At 42.4% G+C, this 22534-nt stretch overlaps 1 long non-coding RNA gene across 5 annotated transcripts in view; it reads left to right on the plus strand.

Moving 5' to 3' along the window:
• Positions 1 to 20504, plus strand: part of LOC137544147 (uncharacterized) — a 219926-nt gene extending 199422 nt beyond the window's left edge. For all 5 annotated transcript variants that reach the window (XR_011025735.1, XR_011025733.1, XR_011025734.1 and 2 more), the window contains 2 exons: positions 18010 to 18107; positions 20344 to 20504. This is a non-coding gene — a long non-coding RNA (uncharacterized lncRNA). The remainder of the gene's footprint in view (positions 1 to 18009; positions 18108 to 20343) is intronic.
• Positions 20505 to 22534: the final 2030 nt, after the last annotated feature.

Consider the following 22534-nt stretch of genomic DNA (forward strand, 5'->3'; position numbering starts at 1 on the left):
TCTGTCTACCCTATATCAGGTGTTTTTGTAGCTACGCTTGTTTTGGGTGTGAAGATAATGATGGCCACCCTTGTTTTATAACCCTTGTAAGATGGGCCCCCAGTCTGTGAGGGTCACCAGGGGTAGGCAAGGCAATGATTGTGAACATTAAGGCAGCCCCATTAACGTTTTGCTGGGGGCCCCCATGATTTATAGTTATGCCCCTGGCCTCACCCACAGAGATCAGTAGATGGGTGTAGACCCCAGTGGGAGACTGCTGAACCCATCTCTAAATATGTTTATATTGTGTTTTTGTAGCTGCTGAACATGTATTATGTTGATTGCCAATGTTTTACATTAACAACATCAATTTTGTTTCCACAGAGAACACATTCAAACAAAACTCTTAATAATGTTCCAGAATCCACAAAAGGGTTTGTGTTTATCCTAAATATAGCATCTGAACAATGTGTCCCCTCTCCCCTAGTTTCTCAGGTCACCCTGCCGCAGACTGTTTACTCGAATGATTCACTTTTAGCAGCACACCGAGTCCAGGATTTCCTTGCAATAACCTTTAGAGAGTTGGGAAGGCTTCAGTAAACATGATCTACGTCATCCGCTCACACCATTCCCATATGGGAGAGGCACGTAATACACTCATTATTATCAAAGATGACAAAATAGGTTACTGTTTCATTGCAACTTGTGTAAGTGGCAAAGGCATAAATAATGTGTGAGTCACAAGAACACCCAGCTCTGTACAAAAGCATCCCTTTATCAAATAAGAGGGAGTTTGTACACTTTGCATTAGATAAAAAAGAATTCTGTATTCCTGAGTTGTAAACTATTTTAGAAGCTCTTTTAACCACTTCATAGCTCCAGTACAGTATATCTACTCCCCTGCAGACTTCATCTAACCGCCCAGGGGAGTAAATATACGTACTCCCGCTGCTACCACTGCTGTAAACGCTCCCGCTTATTTGTGCGCTCGTTCATGTTGCCATCTGCCCGCCAGGAGATCAATGAATGGGAAAGCAATTCCTAATCATTGATCTAAGTCCCCGTAGCAATTATCGGCGCCTTTTATGAGAAGCTGCACGATCATTCTAATAAATAAAAGTTTCCCATCTTCAGTACACTTCCTGTAAGCATACATATTTTGCTTACAGGACGTATAAAAAAAAAAAAGACTGAGGCCATCTTGTGGCCAAATAGTAAAACTACAACTAAAAATATTTTTTTTTAAATGCAAAGACCTGTTTTTACATTTTAAATTAACCCCTTACCTCCCACACTCCCCAATAGTTACCAACATTTTTTTTTTTTGTAAAAAAATACAATGAAATAAATTTACAATTATAAAAAATGCATAAATAGTTTTCTTAGGGACTAAACTTTAATATGTATGTCAAGATGGTATAATACTGTTACTTTATAAATTATGGGCTTTTTATTAATGATGGATGCAAAACTGAAAAAAAATGCATCTTTATTTCCTAATAAAATATTGGCGCCAGACATTGTGATAGGGACATCATTTAAATGGTGTAATAACCGGTACAAATGGGCACATAAATTACGTGGATTTTAATTATGGTAGCATGCATTATTTAAAAATTATAATGGCCGAAAACTGAAAAATAAGGATTTTTTTCCAATTTTTTTCTTATTTTTCCATTAAAAAACATTTAGAATAAAATAATTCTTGGCATAATTTACCACCCAAAGTAAGCCTAATTAGTGATAAAAAAACCCCACATTTAACACATTTCATTCTGATAAGTAGAGATAAAGTTATTGGCAAATGAATGGAAGGAGCTGAAAGGTGAAAATTGCTTGGATGCTGAAGGGGTAAAACCCCTCAGTTGTGAAGTGGTTAAGTAACTCATAGTGTTGTAATTGCAGCAGAACCTAATGTCATAGTAATTAAGAAAAAGGGATGCACACATTCATAGGCAAACGTGGGGGGGCGGGGGGGAATTACAGCTGCCCAGAATCCCCCCTCATACCAGGGCCAGTGCAGTCTCTGTGGACAGGCACAAGTTGAAACACCAGAATATCTGCCGGTATCCTGCAGCTCACAGCACTGCCCCTTTTCTTTCTCTGCTACAGTTGACTTTGGATGTTGCAGCAGCTTGTGTACAGAGCATGGAGAAGCAGTGTGTGTACAGAGCATGGAGCAGCAGTGTGTGTACAGAGCATGGAGCAGCTCTGGGGAACTTAACAGAGCACAGAGCCAGGTATGAGCACAACCCTGTGCCCTGCTGTGTTAATGCTTCACTTTCCCCTTCATTAGCAATGTAGGCTGTCCTCATTATTATCTGTATCCAAACTGCTCCTGATCGATCCCGTTGTTGGTTGGATGGGAAATTGCATTATGTGCACCCAGCATGAAGTCCTACTATTATTATACTGTATTGTGTTTGGCTGAGGGAGACCTTTCAGGAATCCCCCCCTTGAAAATCCTCGGTTTGCGCCTGATATTGTCAACATAACTAGAGAAATGAGAATCGTGGGTGCTAGGTAGTAAACCAGGCTGCTAGAACCTTACAAATATCATATAAACAACAGAAAGATCTGCACACCAGCATAGATTTTGCAATAAATTTGTATCAAGTTTCACAAATGTTTAGCAGCAAGATAAATACATCCAGTTTATAAAGGGGAATGGCATGCACAAAGTTAGGTGCTCAGTAGTCACTGTGCCATAATCGAATAGTCTGTGCAAATAAGCAATAAATCAGCAATGTTTCAAAGAGCAGGGTGACTACATGGTAAAGGTCAGTACCACCCTGACTGTGCCATCTCAGAACAATGTCCTTCTGAGGGTTGGGAATGATGAATACCCCTGCTGGAAACCCTTTCAGCCACATCCATGCCTGTATTCTTATAAAAAAAACTCCACTCAACTCCACCCCCATTCCTTGACTTATGAACCCCCCATCCTTGTCTTATGACCCCCCCCCCCCCCCCCCCATCCCAAGCTCCGACAGTGATGTTACCTGGAGGCTTTCAGCAGGTATCCTAGTTTTTTCTAGAGGAACTGGAGGAAGGGGTGTATTTATTATAGTCACTAACCATCTCCTCCCATTATGACCAGTGGCCAATAGGGGGTTGGGAGGGGTGATGGCTACAACATGGAATGTTATAGGATGGGAAACAGTGGCATCTGGGAGGAGGGGTTTGATGGAAGGGATGCAGACATCCTGCCTTTGAACCTCTCTTATGTTGTTCCTAACAGAAAGGAAAAATCGTGTCAGGGATAAGGGTGGCATTAATCAATCCTGATTTCAGTCTAGAGTGAGAAGGAGCCACGTGGTCTGCCCAGAGGAGAGATCAAGTGATCGCAAACGTTTATAACACACAGATGATTATGAGGGGTTGTAGCTGCACATCAAGGAGCCCCCCTGCAAAAATGGCATGGCCCCAGGTTCTCACCTCCTCTTGAATTAGTGTGGCCAATATCCCCTCCTCCGCCCTCCCAACACATGTAGCCACCATTCCCCTATCCGTATGACAAAGTGATGCCATTATATCCCCCACCCTTCACAACATGTGTGGTCAACACTATTCCACTCCACCTCTTCCAAAAACAATGTTGACTATATAGCCCCCCCAGTATTAGGTAGCCACAAGTGCCTTCTATACAGTGTGACAAGTACAGCGCAGAGGTAACTTACCTGACCACACACCAGCCACATGATCTCCCTTCATCCTTCTCAGTGTCCAAGTCTCTGCAGCTCTGGTGGCGCCTCTCATCATGTAACCTGCCGTTATGTGCAAGATTTACACAGTACAAACTTATCCATATACAGTGGGACACTTCTCAAATAGCACTGTGTGTGTCTCCTATATGATATATTTAACTGACATTTTTTATCGTAGCTACCAACTATTTATACAGGAAAATCATGACAATTAACAAGGTTGCCCAAACTTTCGCATCCCACTGTATTTGTGTCCTTGTTTACCAGACACTGGTAGTATATATAGGTTTGATCTAGGTTCTCATTCTCTTTTCTATGGCCTCTCAAGGCCAGGCTGTCTTGTAGGTAATCCAGCCTATAGCCTTGTTGTTTGTAAGTGGGTATTAATGTAAAAAAAAACAAAAACGTTTCATAAATCGGCCTTTCTCAGTAGGTTCGTTGCAGTGGTCACTTTTGTTTACTGGAATTATTTTGCTGCCATGTTCCCATGCTCATTTTTGTGGTTTCCCGTTAAGTTTTATTTGGGATAAAATCCACTTTGAAGCAGCAGCTATTTTTAGTCCACCATGTATGACCACATTTGAGTGGGTGTATGGTAGCTGCAGGCAATCCCAAGAATGGAAATACTTTGTCATGGAAGAGACATTATGCAAACGGCTTCACCACTCACCTTAGCAACAGTTTCAGTTTACAGCAATGTGAGGAAATAAACAAACGTCCATATATCTCTTGGGGAGAGTCAGCTCCTTTCTAGAAAGGTTTCTGTTTATCTTTTCCATTACATCATATCAATAAGTAATGCTTATGAGCTGACACCTGGCGTATTGCAAATCTATATCTTCTGGCTCTAACTTTACCTTATTTAGTGGCAACTTTACTAATGCTGCATACCACAATGTGTGGCAAATGTGAACAGCTAAAACAAAGTCTTCATATATTCTGGCCATACAATATTTAGCTTCTGGCAGTAATAAGACCTATAAAAGCATCTCTCCTGTTATTCAGATGAAAGCAGAACCAGCTGCTTGTGGCTATTTTAATGTTGTTCTCGTGGTTCTAAATATGTAGAATTTCAAGAAGCATAATTGAGGTATGCAGAAAACAGGGCAGCTATATCATTAGTGGATAACATTATGGTCCCTCTTCAATAAACTTAAGGTGGCCACACATCTAGCGATTTTGCTGTATGATCGTCGATTTGATTCCATCATTTTATAGATTCGAGAGAGAATCGATTGTGTTTGAGTGTGACTAAATGATGAAAAGTGGCTGATATCATGTCCAATCGACCATATTAGTCGATCGAGCAGGATGCAACATATTGATTGATCGCAAAGGAATTGGCTACTGTTCACATATCATTTGATCAGCTCTGAATCGATTTTCGCATTCAGAGCATGAAGACATAACATTGGTCAGATCGATTAGTGAAGGTGAGTCGCATAGGATATTGCCTGTAGTGTGTGAGCCACTAGCCGATTAACTTTCGATCAACCATACTGTAGTCGATTCCTTAATAACGTTGCTCGATTTGTCAATTGAATCAGAGTCGCTAGATGTATGGCTAATACCTGTAGACTTAATTTAGATTCAATTAAGGTAGACTTACCAAATGCACCCAGGACTTTTAGTTATAGGCTTCATCCGCATGCTCCTTTGGCTATTTGTTTGCATTATTGTCCATAAAAAAATATACGTATTCCTCATTTAACATATATTTTGTGTGGCTATAAGTTAATGCAGCATTAGAGAAAAAGAGTTGCACACAGAGGGAAAAAAAGGGGGGAGGGGGGTTGTCGCACATCCCCTTGTGGCCGGCCCACACAATGCCTTCAAATCAGTTTCAGTACACAAACCATGCAATCTGTGGTCGCAATCGGTGCGCAGAAACCGCTGGAATTTTGGCAGCAGACAGGCTAGAAGGGAGCTTGTGAGTTACAGTAACACAAATTACACACTAGTTCAGGGTATAACTACCACCACTCCTACAGAAGGATAGGAGACCTAACTGCACTGATACTAATACCTGCAAATAAAACTGTTAAACACACTCTATTTTATCTAGCTATCAACAGTAGTAGCAACTTCAGAAGCTAGAATTCGGTCTGTGCGGCTGGATAGCAGGGGTAGCTAAACAAATAAATGACTTTTAGAAGTCTTTTATTATAAATACAATATAAATAATTAATATATACAGAAAATCATTAAAATCAACAATTTTAGAGACAATAATAGTGCAGTATGAAAATAAAAAGGAAAGAAAATACATATACTTAAGGTCAGGTGAAAATATGTCCTTTCTGGAAGCACATAGAAAATGTCCTTGGTTCAGTTCAGGCAAATGGCCGCCAGCCATGTAGTCCTCTGGCTGGCTGGCTTGATCAGGCGATGGTACACAGGGGAGGACTAAGGGAGGAGTCCCTGGCAAGTTCTTTTGAATGACCCATATTTTTGGGTGGGGTCTCAGGTTCAGCCCAGTTACCCTACTCGGTGGGACATTTCCCATCAACCAAATATGACATATTTCATAACTCAGCTTACGCTTCCTGCACACACATCACAACCACAGATTAATATTCCTCAGAATAGGACAGTTCATATGACATCAAACTTGATTACCATATTATGCGTAGTTCCTGAGAGGTTTAATACTTTGTCGTTGCTTATCCCTTTCCCCCCAAGACTGGTATCAAAATGTCCATCAAAACACCACGAATCCAATGATATAACTCCCATAACCGTCCTGGGCACAGTATTCCTTAAACAAGCTAAAAATCATATACAGCATTTATTTTCTCTCTGCTTCCAATGGAGTCGAGCAGTCTTATCTCCGGCTGAGTGTATCCTGCCCTTAAGCCGCATCTACACGAGTAGATGCGGCCGCGATGCTCCTTATCAATCGAGCCGCTGATGCGGCTCGATTGATAAGATCCGACAGGACGGATCTCCGCAGCGCCGATTCCCTGCTCGATCACCGCGAGGGGACAATGGCAGGGAATCGTGCGGGAGATAAGCGGCGGCGGCGGGGACGAGCGGCACGAGCGGGGAATCGAATGCGGTGCACGCACGGCGAGCGGGGGCGCGGCGGGCACGCGGAAGAGGCGATCCGGCGGCTAATCGAGCCGCCGGATCGCTGCAATGTCCCTTCGTGTAGATGGGGCTTTACAGGAAAATAGCATCTCTCACATGTGACTCGGCGGCGGCTGCTCTGCGGTGGCTGCGCTGGAAGTGCTCCCGCTCTCTCTCCGTGTCAGATCGGTCAGCTGTTGGGAGTGAGCATATATCAGCACCTGGACCTGGGGGGGAGAGGGGGGTCGGGCAGAGCTAGGCATGCTATGCATGCTCAGCAGTATCTGCTATGCGGCTTTGCGTCCGGAGCTGGGGTAAAAGGATACATAGTAAAAAAATTATATTGATTTTTAACTTCTACAATGCCTTTTTGGCTCATTTAAATAGTAAATAAAAGATTGCAAGAGAGATTTCATTTTCAGTTTTGGGGCTAACAGTTACTCTTTAACCACTTGAGGACCACGGTGGTAAACCCCCCTAAAGACCAGGCTATTTTTATCAAAATTGGCCACTGCAGCTTTAAGGCCAAGCTGCAGGGCCGCACAACACAGCACACACACGTGATCCCCACCCCCTTTCCCCCCACCAACAGAGCTCTCTGTTGGTGGGGTCTGATCAACCCTGTGTTTTTTATTTAAATAATATTTTTGTATTTTTTTTTACTATTATATTATTATTTTTTTAATCCCTCCAACCCCCCAGCCAGCCAATAATGGCGATCTGCTGTCATAGGCTTCTGCCTATGAGAACCGATCGCAGTCATGTGCCCCAGGGGGAAAGCCGTATCACACGGCTGTCCCCAGTACAGCGCTGCTGCTGATCGCAGTGCTGTAAATGTAAATAGATGGCGGTTTCGCCGTCTAACAGTCTCCCGAGCGGCAATCGCCGCTCGGAGACTGAAGGCAGGGTGGAGCTCTGCCTCCGAGCAGGAGATGCGCGTGATCTCCTGCAAACTGCTGCCCCAGGACTTTACGCCGATCGGCGTTAGGCGGTCCTGGGACTTCCGCCGCGGCCACGCCCGTCGGCGTGAAGTGGTCGGCAAGCAGTTAAGAAAAGTGCAAATCCATCCCTAAACTGTCGCAGATTAAGAAGCGCTTAATAGCACTTTTACATTTATTGTGCAGTGAGGGCTAGGCAAGATTTGTGAAGTGCTCCTCCCCCCTGCTGTCAGGTGTCCTGTGAAGTTGTTCTGTGCTTTTTCTTTCTGTGCTTAACCCTTTCCGGTGCTGGGAATTGATGCAATGCAGCAGATGAATTAGTTACCTCAGCAACAGCAATTCCTCTCACACACTGCACTGTCTGAGAAACCTTTCTAACTCCTCCTATTTTACAACAATTTTAGAATGAAACTGTACTACCTAGTTATTTCTTCAGATGTCTGAGACAGATCTGTACGGATTTCTAAAAACATACCAGTATTTTGTCTTAGACTCTTGATAAATGTCCCCCCTGTGAACCTGGCCTTAAAGGAATACTTAAGTCACGTAAAAAAAATGACTTTTACTCATCTGGGGCTCCCCTCAGCCCCCTGCAGCTGAACGGTGCCCTCGCCGTGTCCCTCCAATCAGGGACGGATCTAGGGGGGGGGGCAAGCGGGTATCTTGCCCCAGGCGCAGTGTGTTGAATTCTTAAAAAGGCGGCAAAATGAATGGCAGTTTAGGCGCCAAAACCTGACCTTTAGGCGCCAAAACCTGACCTTGCCCCAGGCGCAACTTGGTCTTGATCCGTCCCTGCCTCCAATGCGCCTGGTCTCACCGGTGGCCACTTCCGGTTTGGCCGTCACCGGCCGACAGGCTGTGAACGCGGCTGATTATCTGCGTCCCCGGACGCAATAGCGCCCTCTATAATGCTATTGCTTCCGGGGACGCGGATAATCAGACATGTTCACAGCCTGTCAGCCGGTGACGGCCAAACTGGAAGTGGCCGCCGGCGAGACCAGGCGCATCGGAGGGACACGGCGAGGACACCGTTCAGCTGCAGGGGGCTGAGGGGAGCCCCAGGTGAGTAAAAGTCATTTTTTTACGTGACTTAAGTATTCCTTTAAGGGAACCTGAAGCGAGTAAAATTATTTAAAATAAACACATAACCTAACTGCAAATGAATATTACATACTAACCTCACAGTCAGTTCCTATCAGATGTTCACCATTTTCTTCTTACAGTGATCCCTTCCAGTTCTGACAATATTTTGTCAGAACTGAAATATACCAGTTGCTGTCAGTTATATATCAGCAGCTCCCCCCTCCCCCCCAAAGCTGTGCGTGTTGCGGACTCTTACCTGTCTGCCACGCAATCCCTCTGCTCTCCCCAGCGGCTTCCCCTTCACTTCCTAGTCTCAGGTGTAACGTAATGCAGAGGACAGACGCTAGGGGTGCTGTGACCACTACAGGCCTCTAGTAGTATGTGGCCTCTGCATTACATCACACAGGTGCCCGTGGACACAGAAGTAAAAACAGGAGGAAGCAGCCAGCGAGAGGGAGACAAGAGACCTGAACTACAGGCCTGCATAGGGACGGGTACCCGCAGGTTACCCGAAATGCGCATTGGGTGCCCGTTTTGCTTTTAATCAGGTTGTGGGTTGGGTGTGGGTAGCGGGTCTGCAGGTGCAGGTTGGGTACGGGTACCAGATTCACCAGAAAGCAGGTTGCAGGTCAGGTGCGGGTAGGGGGGCTGCAGATGCGGGTTGGGTGCGGGTCTGAAAAATTAGACTCGCACAGGGCATCAGGTTGGTACCCAAAATGCGGGTCGGGTTCAGGTACCCGTTATGATTTTAATTGGGTTGCGGGTCAGGTGCGGGTAACGGGTCTGCGGGTGCGGGTACTAGATTCACCAGAAAGTGGGTTGCAGGTCGGGTCCGGGTAGCAGGACTGGGGTATGGGTCGGGTGCAGGCCTAAAAAATTAGAACCGTGAAGGCCTCTAACCCGAACCACATCATGAACAGTTGAGAGTAACTTCGCCAGTCAACGAATAAAACGCCACTAGTGGTGCACTCCTGGTCCACTGCTGGTCGGCAAACATTTTCCATCCTGTCTGATCACCCTTATCGACTGATTTTTGGGTTAAAATTGGTCGATTGGGAATCGCTTGCAGCATCGATTTCCAGCAGATTCGATCAAATGATTAAATTGACCAGATATCAATGAAAAAAAGTTGTGTATGGCCACCTTAGCAAGCTTGTCCTGCATGTATGTGTATGGCCACCTTGCAAGCTTGTCCTGCGTAAGCTGCTCTCTTTACATAGAAATGGTAAGATTGGATGAAAAGGATTGGATCATTAGTGGCCCCCTTAAAAGTATCTCCTGGAGACTCATCTTCATTTAATTAACTCATTAACTTAGCATTTCCTGATCACTCAAGTAAACAGGAGGTCAGGAGCCTATCAAAATGGCTCCTGACAAATGTACAAAACTCCACTCTTTTTAGACAACGGAGATCTGTGCCTACGTGGGACGCACTATTGTGTTCCATGCAAGGAAGATGCTGATGTTGGAACTACGGTGCATCAGGCTTAGGCAGCCACAAGTGCTGCGTAGTTTTAACCTCCTGAGTGTTACGCCGCTCAGAAGGTTTTACAGTTTTATAGTCCCCCATGAATAATTTGTGATCCAATGGCTGTAAGACCTTTAGCTAGCACTAGGCTAGCTAGCATATGTGGCCAGCACCCCCCGATCGCCGTCTATCCCCCGATCCAGCCAGTTAATACATTACCCAGCCTGGATCCAGCGATCGGCGCAGCCTCCCCACACAGCTCCGCTCTTCGCTATGGGTGAGGATCGTACATGACGTCATGACGTCATGCGCAAACCCGATCCTCCCCATAGAGAGACCGCAGGGGGGTGCCGGCCACATATACTAGCTAGCCTAGTGCTAGCTAAAGGTTTTACAGCCATTGGATCACAAACATTTTTCATGGGGGACTCCTGAGGCCAGAGAGCGGTGTTGGGCATACCGCTAAGGAGGTTAACTATCGGCAGTCCTGAAGCAGTTTTCAATTATGGCTGTTTGTGTAAATGGAAACAATAAGAAAATAACAAAAAAACAATGTTTTTTGTTATTTTCTTATTGTTTCCATTTACAAAAACAGCCATAATGGAATTATTATATAGAAAATAGGTGAATTTCTGCACTAGGATGAAATAGTAAAAGTAAAACAAAAAGTAAAACAAAATCTATAAAATTGGCCATGTAGAATTGTTGACACACCTCTGCTTGCAGATAAAGCAGCATAAAGACAGTATTGCACTTGTAACGATAACAGGTTCCCTAACAAAACTAATACACAAAACCACACGTCATGGTTGTAAATGATTAAAAGTAAATACTAGCTATAAAAAAGTGTGTATAACATACACAGTGTGGAGAAATAGTGCTGTGGGTCAAAAACTTTGTGAGTGATGACACAGATAGGCAATTGCCTATATTAATGTGAACACTCTGTTATCATTTATTTATAAAGCTGCGGGAGTGTCTGGCTGTCTTCGGGGAATACGCCTATTGCTTGACATGATAGAATAGATCAGCAGTAGTGCAAACCATTCTTTAGCCAGCTTGTCACATGCTAGCTAGCTCTTTTCTTACTCACACAGAAAACCGGTTCCCTCCTATAAAATAAGGAAATGCAAGCGCTGCCGAATATTCTGATATTTGCATGCATTTATTTTATTTTGAATAAAATACAAATGATTTGAGATATGTAAATTATACACTGCTAAAATGCAAATAGGTAAAACTATGACGGCAATCTTCGGTTTCTGCCACAAGATCATCAATATCGTATTCAATAAATCAAGACTTTGTCTGAAGTCTGGTAAAATCAGCACCTGCAAAATAGAATTTATAGTTTGAAAGCTGTGATGTCATCTGTTTATGAAGATGTATGATGTTATTCATGCCTGGCTGGCAATGTGACTAAGACATTAGTAAATAAGCTGGTTTATTGAATGATGGGCTAAAATGCTCTTCTGTGAAGCATCTATGGAAATGGCTTCTGCTAGACCCTGGCACAGCTCTCCAGCTGAGTGCTCTTAGTGTCTTTCCAGTGAGATGGGCCGGTGTTAGTCATGGAGCAGATCAGCTGATGTCAAACCAACAAAAGTCCATTCAGTGAATACCTTTAATGACTAACTGTACATCATTTTCTTGGAAGCTTTTGAGACTGAGAGTCTGAAGCACTAAGCAGTGTTACATTTTTACTGGTACAAACATCAGGGGAACAGCCCACTTTACCCTTTAACCATTTCCCCACCCTAGGTTATTTCCCCTTAAAAACCAGAGCAATTTTTACATTTCACGCTCCTCCCATTCATTCGCCAATATCTTTATCGTCACTTATGACACCAAAATGATCTATATATAGTTTTTTTCACCACAAATGAGGCTTTCTTTCGGTGGTACTTTTTGCTAAGAATTATTTTAATTTAGTTACCGTAGTTTTCGGACTATAAGATGCACTTTTTCCCCCCCAAAAGTGGGGAGAAAAAATGACTGCGTCTTATAGTCCAAATGTAGCCAACCTACCTTTTCTGGTGCATAGTGGAGAGGCAGCAGCGCGATCCATAGTGTTTTCTTGCGGCATTGAAGCAGCCGCTGTAATCACCGCAATGCTTTTCCTTTCATCTTCCTCTATAATTATGCCCGACATCAGCCCCATAGCAGCGCGATCCAAATTGCTTCAAAGTGGCATAGGATTTGATTCTTCTCTTTATGTCATCTTTATGTTATCAGCGCAATCCCAGCTGACAAGCGCATCTGCAGCCGCTATAGTGTGGGGGGGGCGCAGCAGGATTTAGTGTAGCTTGTCAGTTTAATTTAGACAGAGACATCATGGGTGGGGAGGAAAGGTCCATAAGACTCTCCTGGACCAGGACGCACATACGTTTAGAATATTTTTTTCTCTAGTTTTTGCTCTTTAAACCTAGGTGCGTCTTATAGTCCAGAGCGTCTTATAGTCAGAAAAATATGGTACATTTTAAAGGGAGTAATAAGAAAAATATGAAAAAAAAATCAATATTTCTCAGTTTTCAGCCATTATATTTTAAAATGTGCTAAAGCTAAAACTGACACGTTTTATTTGCCATGCTATTACAATGTTTAAAATGTGTCTCTAGTACAATGTATCGCAACAATATTTTATTTGGAAAGAACCCAAGGTGAAGATAAAGTGATGAGATAAAAATTATATCTATTCTACTAATCCTACAATTTTATCTTATGTTTCAAACTTTAAAAGTATGGTATCTTTCAAACTTTAAAACTAGATTTAATTTTTTTATTGTCTCTTATATTGTCTTGTAACAAAGGTTAGATAAACTGGGTCTTAGTCTAGAGAAAAGACGCCTTAGAGAGGATCTAATTAACATGTATAAATACATCAGAGGGCAATATTATAGCTTGGCGGATGAGCTTTTTGTCCCTAGGCCTTCTCAAAGGACTAGAGGACATGATCTGCGCATGGAGGAAAAAAACGTTTTAGCCATTTATTTAGGAAATTGTTCTTTACAGTAAGAATGATTAAGATATGGAATGCATTGCCACAGGAAGTAGGTATGGCAAATTCTATATCTGCATTTAAAGGGGGCTTAGATGCTTTCCTTGCATTGAAAGACATCCATGCCTACAATTACTAGGTAATTCCCAGTGATGTTGATCCAGGGATTTTATCTGATTGCCATCTGGAGTCGAGAAGGATTTTTTTCCCTTTTGGGGCTAATTGGACCATGCCTTGTAAGGGTTTTTTCGCCTTTCTCTGGATCAACAGGGATATATGAGGGAGCAGGCTGGTGTTGTACTTTGTTCTCTGGTTGAACTAGATGGACGTATGTTTTTGTTCAACCTAAATAACTATGTAACTATGTAAGTGTTCCAGAGTTAAAATATTAACCATTGACCTTTTTTATCTATCTCCTGCACTCAGAAATTGTTCTCTTCCAGGCGACAGTTTTATGGCTATAATTTCTTAACAGCAAGGGTCTGACTAGATCCTGACTGGGGAGTAACTGTCACTTGTATACCTTAATGTTAATTCATACAGAAAAAAAGAAAATGAACACAGCCTAGTTATATGTATGCCTGCCACTGTACATACTGTACACATGTTTATCTTATAATGTCATATATCATCTCGGATACACTTCAAGTCTGCTTGACTTGAGTTCAGCACATTTTTCTCTTTCATAGCTCTACATTGCTGATAATCACAAGAAACACTTGTCAGAATAAATATACAGTATATCCAAATTTTTCCATTTTTGCCCTTCTGACAAAGTTTTATTCACTTCATAAGTGTGTCAAGGTTGACATCACCAGGAAAAATAAATTGAACTGAAACCTCAAGCATTTTCCTGCCGTTTTAATGATGTAGCTGCTAACCAAAAAGTGTCCAGGACACATTAAATCTTTTACAGTGCAGTCGTTCTTCTCATCACTTTGGTGACTTCCTGTTATTTCTTCTGTCATTACTGTATTTCTCAATCAAGTTGATGGAACTGTGTTGAGGAAGTGGTGGAGAGTGTGTTGGGAAGCCTTGGATTATCCTGGTGTAGTGCGTTTGATTTCAGTAGGCTGGTATTCGTGTTAATTAAAATTAATGGTCAAAACACCACTCAAAGCAACTATAACGTACTACTTCAGGGAAATGTATTTATTCATGCACATTGCTCTGTAATATATTTTAAAATTGCATCAAATTCCATGAGTAATGTAGAATATGGTGAAATTAAAATACTGTGCATTTCCAACCATGGAATAAACACAGATTCCAGTGCAGTATCAATCCAGTGAACAAGTGACAACTCTAATTAAATGAATTTGTGCATAATACGCCAGACTCCGTAACATTTAAAAGTAGCGCGGACAAATTTGGGTGCAGTAGCTGCAGTTCGCATAGTGGGCTTCCCCAGTGGGCACTGGGCACCCAAATTAGCTTGGGGGTTGGGGTTAGGGTTAGGCAAGGGGTGGGGGAGGTTAAGATTAGGTGGCCACTGGGTTAAAGTTAGGTGCCCACTGGGGAAGGGTAAACATTAGGTACCACCTGGGGGGATGGGGTTAATGTTAGGCACTACAAGGGGGGGGGGGGGGGGGTAAATGATAAATGAAGCTAAAAAAATACTTCAGACTTACTTAACTGGGGAATCCCCCAGCCCCCAGAAATCTCTGTGTCCCTCGATGCATTTCCGCTGTCAGCCACTGTTTTGTGGTCCCCTCCATAGGGGTCACACTCCCATAGCCCCAGGTAAGTAAATCTGCAGTCATTTATTTAGTCTGATGTATCCTGTAAGATTAGGCACCACCAGGGGTGTTAAGGTTAGGCACTGCCAGGGGGGTTAGGGAGAGGTTAGGTCATACTGAAATATCTGAAAATACCAATATTACACTATATTACTGATATTTCACTATATGAATTAAGTAGCAGAATATAGGTACATTTACTGATATTCTACTACTGGCTATTTCCTGTGCTCTTTAAACCACATTTTTTAGGGGGCAAACCCTGCGCCCAAATTGGCATGCGGCGCTTTTCAATGTATGCCCCGACTCCTGATTGTATTTCTTTTTTTTTGTGACAGGCTATAAAGTAAAATGAAAAATGTGAGCAGTCGCTATGGCAAGCACACAAACTTTGAAATATATATATATATATATATATATATATATATATATATATATATATATATATATACATATAGTCCAATGTACAATATTCCATGTAAAATATCTTCATACAATTGAAGTGTAGTAAGCCATTAAAAGCTATTAATCCTAGCTGAGTTTTGGCACTAAAGCTGTGGAGTACATTTGGAATCCAGTCACTTTCTATCATCCAGGAGGGAATTGATGTTTGCCAGCTGTTGACTTTTCCAGTACACTTATTCATATATTGTGTTTACATATTTAAATTGTGCAGACTAAGCAGCGCAGTGTATAAAGCTCAGAGTGTCTTCATTGACCTAATATGCCCTCGCTCTGCTGACTGCCACAGAGGAAACACTGTGTCTCGGCCAGTCTGCTTAAGGCAAAAGAAACTGTTAGCCATAAGAACCTAACATTTTCCATGTACTTTATTTCCATTACCTGCTAACTGTTGGACGGAAATGTTAGGCTAAGTGTGATAATAAACGGTAATTGGTCTTTCACTTAAACTGTACCTATGCCTAAGATGACAAACTTAGACTTCCACATATATATATATTTATAGAGATGGATGGTTATATGAATACATGAAGAAGTGTTGCTGAAGGCTTAAGCCAGATGGTTATATGATTACATTCAGTGCCCCTGGCATTCCCTACGCAGATGACTGCCTCTTCCAGAAGAGGTGGAATGAGAAAGGGCACAGTGGGGGTGTCAATGGAAGTCAGGGTAACATTATGGCAAACATACATCACAGTGCCTTCAGGAGTGTGATCTGAGCATTTTATTCATCTATCCTTTTGAAGTGTACACAGAAATGACTCCGCCCCCTCTATTGTCATGTTATTTTTCTCACCAGTCCCTAAACTTACACACATGCTTTTCAAAAGTCATGCAAAGCAAATTTCTCATTACCCAGAATTTTCTGATATTCATTTCTACAGCACTCTATATGTTGATCCCTTTTTTCTGCATGTACTGCAATGAGGCATGGTTTCCTGCAGTGTGAGAACAGTAAATATGGCTTGCAGTCTACCTTAACAAACAACTTCATTGCTGATGAGCTATAAAGGGAATTTGTGAAGTCTGTCCTACACTAAAGCTGGCTATACACTAGGCCGATTACCCACCGATCGACAGCAGATTCGATCACTGGGATTAAATTGTTCACGCTAAATGGTAAATTTCGATCGATTTTGTCCTGAAATAGATCGGTCCCGTCAATCGCTTTGTGTGGGAAATTACCATCGATCGCCCGCTGGTAGAGAGCGCATCGCTAGCGGCGTACGATCTACGCAGGTATACATTACCTGAAGCTCGCTCCTGGCATCGTCTCCGCATCACCTCCCGGCTGGCATCTTCTCCGCATCAGCTTCCGCATCACGGCATCCGTGTATAACTTCCTGTGTCACTGCAGTGACAGCGGAAGTACAAATAGAGGGAGCTCTATTTGAACTTCCACTGTCACTAGAGTGACAGAAAGTTATACGCGGATGCCGTGATGCGGAGAAGATGCCCGGGACCAGGCTTCAGGTAATGTATGCGGGGGGGAGGGAAGGGACAGGGGACAGCAAATGGTGAATCGGTTTCAGGCTGAAATCGATTCACAATCTGTTTGCAGTAAAAGCAGCCATACGATCCCTCTCTGATCAGATTCGATCAGAGAGGGATCTATCTGTTGGTCGAATCTGATGGCAAATCGACCAGTGTATGGCTACCTTAATAGATGGCCACTCAACATGGCCAGAAGATAGTTCCCTCTCAGATCGGAATCCGATTCCTGCCACAGACTGCAAATAGACTTTTAAAAGATTTCATCTTGAAATAGAGTAGAGATTAAGATCTAGATTCAGTGTAAAGCTTCAGGCCCTCTAAACACCGCCACTGCTGCCCCTTTCCTGCCCCGCCCTTATGAGAGCAAGATCTTCCATCTGAACCAATAGATAATTGATTTTAGCTGGAGATGGATTGAAATTGCCATTGATCATCGATCTCTGGCAAATTCGATCACTGTGATCGGGAAAATAGACTAATGTACGGGCTACTTTGCCATAACTGAGGTTTTTAACTGAAATTAAAGTGGACCTGCACTCAGAACTTCTCTCTGCTTTAAAAGATACACAACAGCATAATAACCTTTAAACAAAAAAACATTTCTTTGTTACAGCTGATACAAATCCTAAAATAAATCTGCACTGTTTCTATTTCCTCATTCATGGAAGCAGACATAATGTTTACAGCCTGTACTTTCAAATGGGCGTATCTGCTTATCTGTCATAGGCAGTCATGTGACACAGGGGAGGGATCAAATCAGAACTAGTGATTAGACACAAATGAGGGGAAATTACACAGGATAAACTCTTTCAATACATACAGGGTGAATTTGTGTTATGTTTTCTTTGTGTCCTGTGCAAGAGTTCAGGTCCACTTTAATCCTTCCTAATTAACCAGTTAATAAATTGTAACACAAATAATGTGGTGTATGTGGTGACCTGTCACACATGCTGCGTCCAATATGTGGGCTGTATAGTAACTACTGACCCAATGTATAACTAAACACCAACAAGGTGTTCAGTGGTCTACTTTTAATACTTCTAGTGTTTCTCAGCATATTCTTAATATTCAGCAGGGGAATCCTTTCCAGGGGATTGAACAACCTGCAATATTAGAGGAAGTTATCTTCATCGATGTTTACTCACATGAGATGCCTGCGGTATATTTCAGGTAGGAATGCGCATCTCCATAGGGGTTCGACTTTGTGCTTCGACTTTGTGTAGTGGCTGTGATTATAGGGCTTACTCTCTGCCCAATACAGCGGGAGAGCCATTGTTGGATATATGGCAAATCAAATCTGTGGATCTTACCCTCTGCTTGACACGCAGACCTGTTCCTTTCTCCTGTATTACCAGTAATCAAGCTTAAAGGGGAACTGAAGTAAGAGGTATACGTAGGCTGCCATATTTATTTCCTTTTAATCAATACCAGTTGCCTGGCAGCCTTCTGGTCCATTTCTCTGCAGTAGCATCTGCATAACACCAGAAACAAGCATGCAGCTAGTCTTGTCAGATCTGAATTTAAAGTCTGGAACACCTGATCTGCTGCATGCTTGTTCAGGGGCTATGGCTAAAAGTATTAGAGGCAGAGGATCAGCAGGGCTGCCAGGCAACTAGTATTGCTTAAAAGGAAATAAACATGGCAGCCGTCATATACCTCTCTCTTCAGTCTGTTGTACTTGCCCAAGCCGAGGCTTTTAACTTGCAGTGGATGTTGTCACTGTGTAACATAGAAGATGTATCAGGACACGGAGGAGCCTAGAATCTGGAAAGGGGACAACACCGGAGTGGGTTTAGATGCAGTCTTTCTGTCCAATATATTTCTTAGGTGGGCTCTTCATAAGAGAAACTTTTATCAAAGCAGACATGGGGCCTGATCCAATTTACTTTTTCTCCTAAGTTACAGTATCTCTACGGTGATATTTTCACACCTTATCAATGAAATGCATTTTAAGCCACCAGCTACCAACTTTAAACACAAGATGAAAAACGATCTCCTAGGAGAGAAGGTAGGAGAAAAAGTGAATTGAATTCGGACCCCTGTTTCTGTAGGTATAACAACTCCAAACTGTGCTCTTGATTAGTAAACTTCTTTGGTGCTGGGGGAAGGGGGGTCTTAGGGTTACGCATCACCGTGGGGGAAGGGGGGTCTTATGGTAAGGCACCACCTGGGAAGGGTCTGTGTGAGAGTAAGGTTAGATTTACACACTGTAAAATATCAGTATATATTACTGATATTTTACTATCAGAATAAAGTAGTAGAATATCGCTAATTTTAGCGATATTCTACTAGCGCCAACCCCCTGACTCAAACTGTGCTTTTGATTCAGTAAACTTCTTTGGTGCCTTGAACACCTGTTTTCTCTTATTTTCAAGGATTATGATTTTTCTGCCTTTACTTCATTTCTAAAAAGGTTTAGCAGCCAAAAGGCTTGTGTAAATTGTCTATTTATGTGCTCAAAAACATTTTCATAATTTGTGTATAAAATAATGTGGTCTGCAGGTCCCTTTCATACATGGCTTAGGAACTAGGTCAAGGCTAATTTAACTTGAAAAAAATCTTGGTGCTCACCCTAGTTTCCTTACCAGCTTGCTATAGCAGTGGCATAGCCCTCCCCTTTTTCTTTTAAAGAAGACCAAGCTTATTGCTAGAAGGCACAGCAGCTCTTTGGGCAACCCCCCACCACAGTATGGTGTCTTGTAAAATAAAATGAGGAAGTATGGTGCTAGCCAATCGCCCTAAAGTTGGAGTAAGATGAGCACTCTTGTTTCCGACTCATGTGTACAGCGTTCTTCTGAGACCTGTTCATATTGGTCCACAGAGTAATTACAAACACAGTTAAAATATGTTACTATCAGTAACTTGCTAGCAGGCTTCAGGCTTCTCCTCCACGACCCTCATCTTCATCAGGCACTTTGATTTCAGTTAGACTCCTTGCTTGCAGATTTTTTATGTTGCTTGCACTCTTCGGTTTGCTTAAAGTGTCTCTGGAAGAGATCTACTTCTTGCAACTTGCTCAGCCTCTTTTTACAGACTTGGGTAGGACTCGTGGCCAGTTGCCGCAGCTGGGTAGTCAATTTCTCTTATGCTAGGTACACACTATGAGATTTTCTGGCAGATTTACTTCCAACATGTCCAATTTGATTTCCAATCGATTTCAGATTGTTTTCTGATTGATTTCCAATAGACGTGAACGGAAAACACTCTTAAATTGAATGGAAAACAATCAAAAATCAGATTGGACATGTTGGAAACAATCGATCTGTCAGAAAATCTGCCAATAAATCTCATAGTGTGCACCTAGCATAAGAATTAGACTGAATCTATTCATACCCTCTGCCAAAGTTTGTGGCAAGCTGACGTCAACAGTCATGTCACCTGTCAAACTTTAAATTTCCCACCACAGCTGAAGTGACCTCCCCCAGAGGTTCATCAATTACGCTGAAGACTACAAGCACCCCAGGAAGAGTCCAATCAACAAGAAAGCAGACCGACTACAATCAAGGCGAACACTGTCAGACTGCAAGTAAAGAGGCTGATGGAAAAGAGTGATCCTAGAGAAGAACCACAAAGAAAAGTTAAGTATAGATAATAAAATAATACAAACAAATTAATGACTACATTTTTACACACATTGAACTAGTATGTAAGAAGCCACAGAAGACCCCTACACACATTAGCCAATGGGCTTGATTCACTAAACCGTGATAAGTCATATCACGGGCGTTTTTGCGCGCATTGTCGAATTTGCATGCGATTGCGAATGTGCATGCACAATCGTGCAAATTTCAAAACCGATATAGTTTTCATGCGAAAATTCACATTTACGCGCGCAAACGGCCGTGATATGAGTTATCACAGTTTAGTGAATCAAGCCCAATGTGTCAGTGCTGATTTTATCACTGCAATTTTATCTTCTAATGAAGACCTCACTGGGTCAGGAGGTTTTTTCGAAGAGCTTTTATACCCACCTGCAGCAGGTGCAGTGCTCTCAGAGGAGGGGAAGGCCTTGTCACCCTTTCTTTGCACTGCACCACCTCCCAATGCTATTAACTATTGTAAACATGTATAAGAGTTGGAGGGAACCTCACCATTTATTGGGTGTCCCCCTGCTAATTACCAGATGAAACAGCCAGGTGTAAGGCTGCTGTAGTTTGTCCTGTAGAAGATAAGGGTCTGCACCACTTCCAGATAAAATTCCAACTTTTATTAAAGATCCATAAATGCTGTATAGCAGTGGTGGTGTGGACCCTTATCTTCTGTAGAGCTATTCCAACCCTGTCATCGCACACCTGCTGAGGATTGCCGAGGTGCTGTTCCATTCCTTGAAACTGCTATAGTTTGTTCTGGTTTTTCAGTAACTTGAATATTATCAGCACCATGGAAAGCTGTGGCTGCGTAAATATATGATCAGCCAGTCACAGCATATAGCTAGTGGTTTGAATTGCTTTTTTTTTTAATTAGGCAGGCAGTAAGCTGTGGTACCTTCACGTAACATGCGCACAGGGTATTAAAGCTTTAAGAAATGTTACTGGATTAACTCTTTTGTAGCCTTCTTTACTATCTATGCCAAGCAAGAATTTAATAGATCTACATTTTTCTAGATGTTCCTCTAGATGTTCCTCTAAATATGCTACAAATAAAAACACTCATCCCATATTGCTTATTTAGCAGTATTAATAATAAATACTGACTTCAGCACAAACTGCTAAGATTGAATTTCCAGGACATGGAAGCTCTCAAATTAGAAAGTCATTACAAAGCAGTAAGGGGAATATATAAACTTGTGTATGGTGTTGAATTTCATTCTTGAGCATAGGAAGACAAGAATAAAGGCTGATTGCATCTTCAATTTACTAAATGCAAAGGGACACAGCTGTGAGATATAAAATGTAAAGTTGACTGTTAAGAGTTTTCACATGGAATTTGTTTTGTATGTTCTGCTAGAGAACACATAGTAACTTGACATTAGAGATGGCCCGAACCTCCGGTTTTCGGTTCGCGAACTTCCGCAAAATTTCGGTTTGCGCGAACTTCCGCGAACCGCAATAGACTTCAATAAGAAGGCGAACTTTGAAAACTAGAAACAATTATGCTGGCCACGAAAGTGATGGAAAAGATGTTTCAAGGGGTCTAACATCTGAGTTTTTGCATGGATGAGTGGGATAGATGGCAAAAGTCCCGGGGAAAAATCTGGATTTGACACAAAGCAGCGTTTTAAAGGGAACCAGAGATGAACGTTTCACACAAAATAAACATATCAGTCGATAGCTTGTAAAGAATAAATGCTCTACCTGATAATTTCGCCGCTCTGGTGTGCCTTTTTTAGTGTTTTTTATCCATTATTGCTCCAGGAAAAATCAAATATGGCCGCCGGCTCATATCCCTTCTGCTTCCGGGTTATGAGTTGTTCTGGATGTGCTGTCTAGGCTATATGAGAAAGGCTGCAGCCTTTCATCTGTGTGCTTTCATTTTGATATGATGTGCAGCTGCCTGTAGGAAGTCTCCCTCATAGGAATGAAACTGCAGTCATCATCAGTATCTATGCAGAGTGCACACAGATCATATTGCAGCCAGTTTCAGAGATTCTCTCTCAG

Source organism: Hyperolius riggenbachi, chromosome 2 (genome assembly GCF_040937935.1).
Source record: "Hyperolius riggenbachi isolate aHypRig1 chromosome 2, aHypRig1.pri, whole genome shotgun sequence".
Lineage (NCBI taxonomy): Eukaryota > Metazoa > Chordata > Amphibia > Anura > Hyperoliidae > Hyperolius > Hyperolius riggenbachi.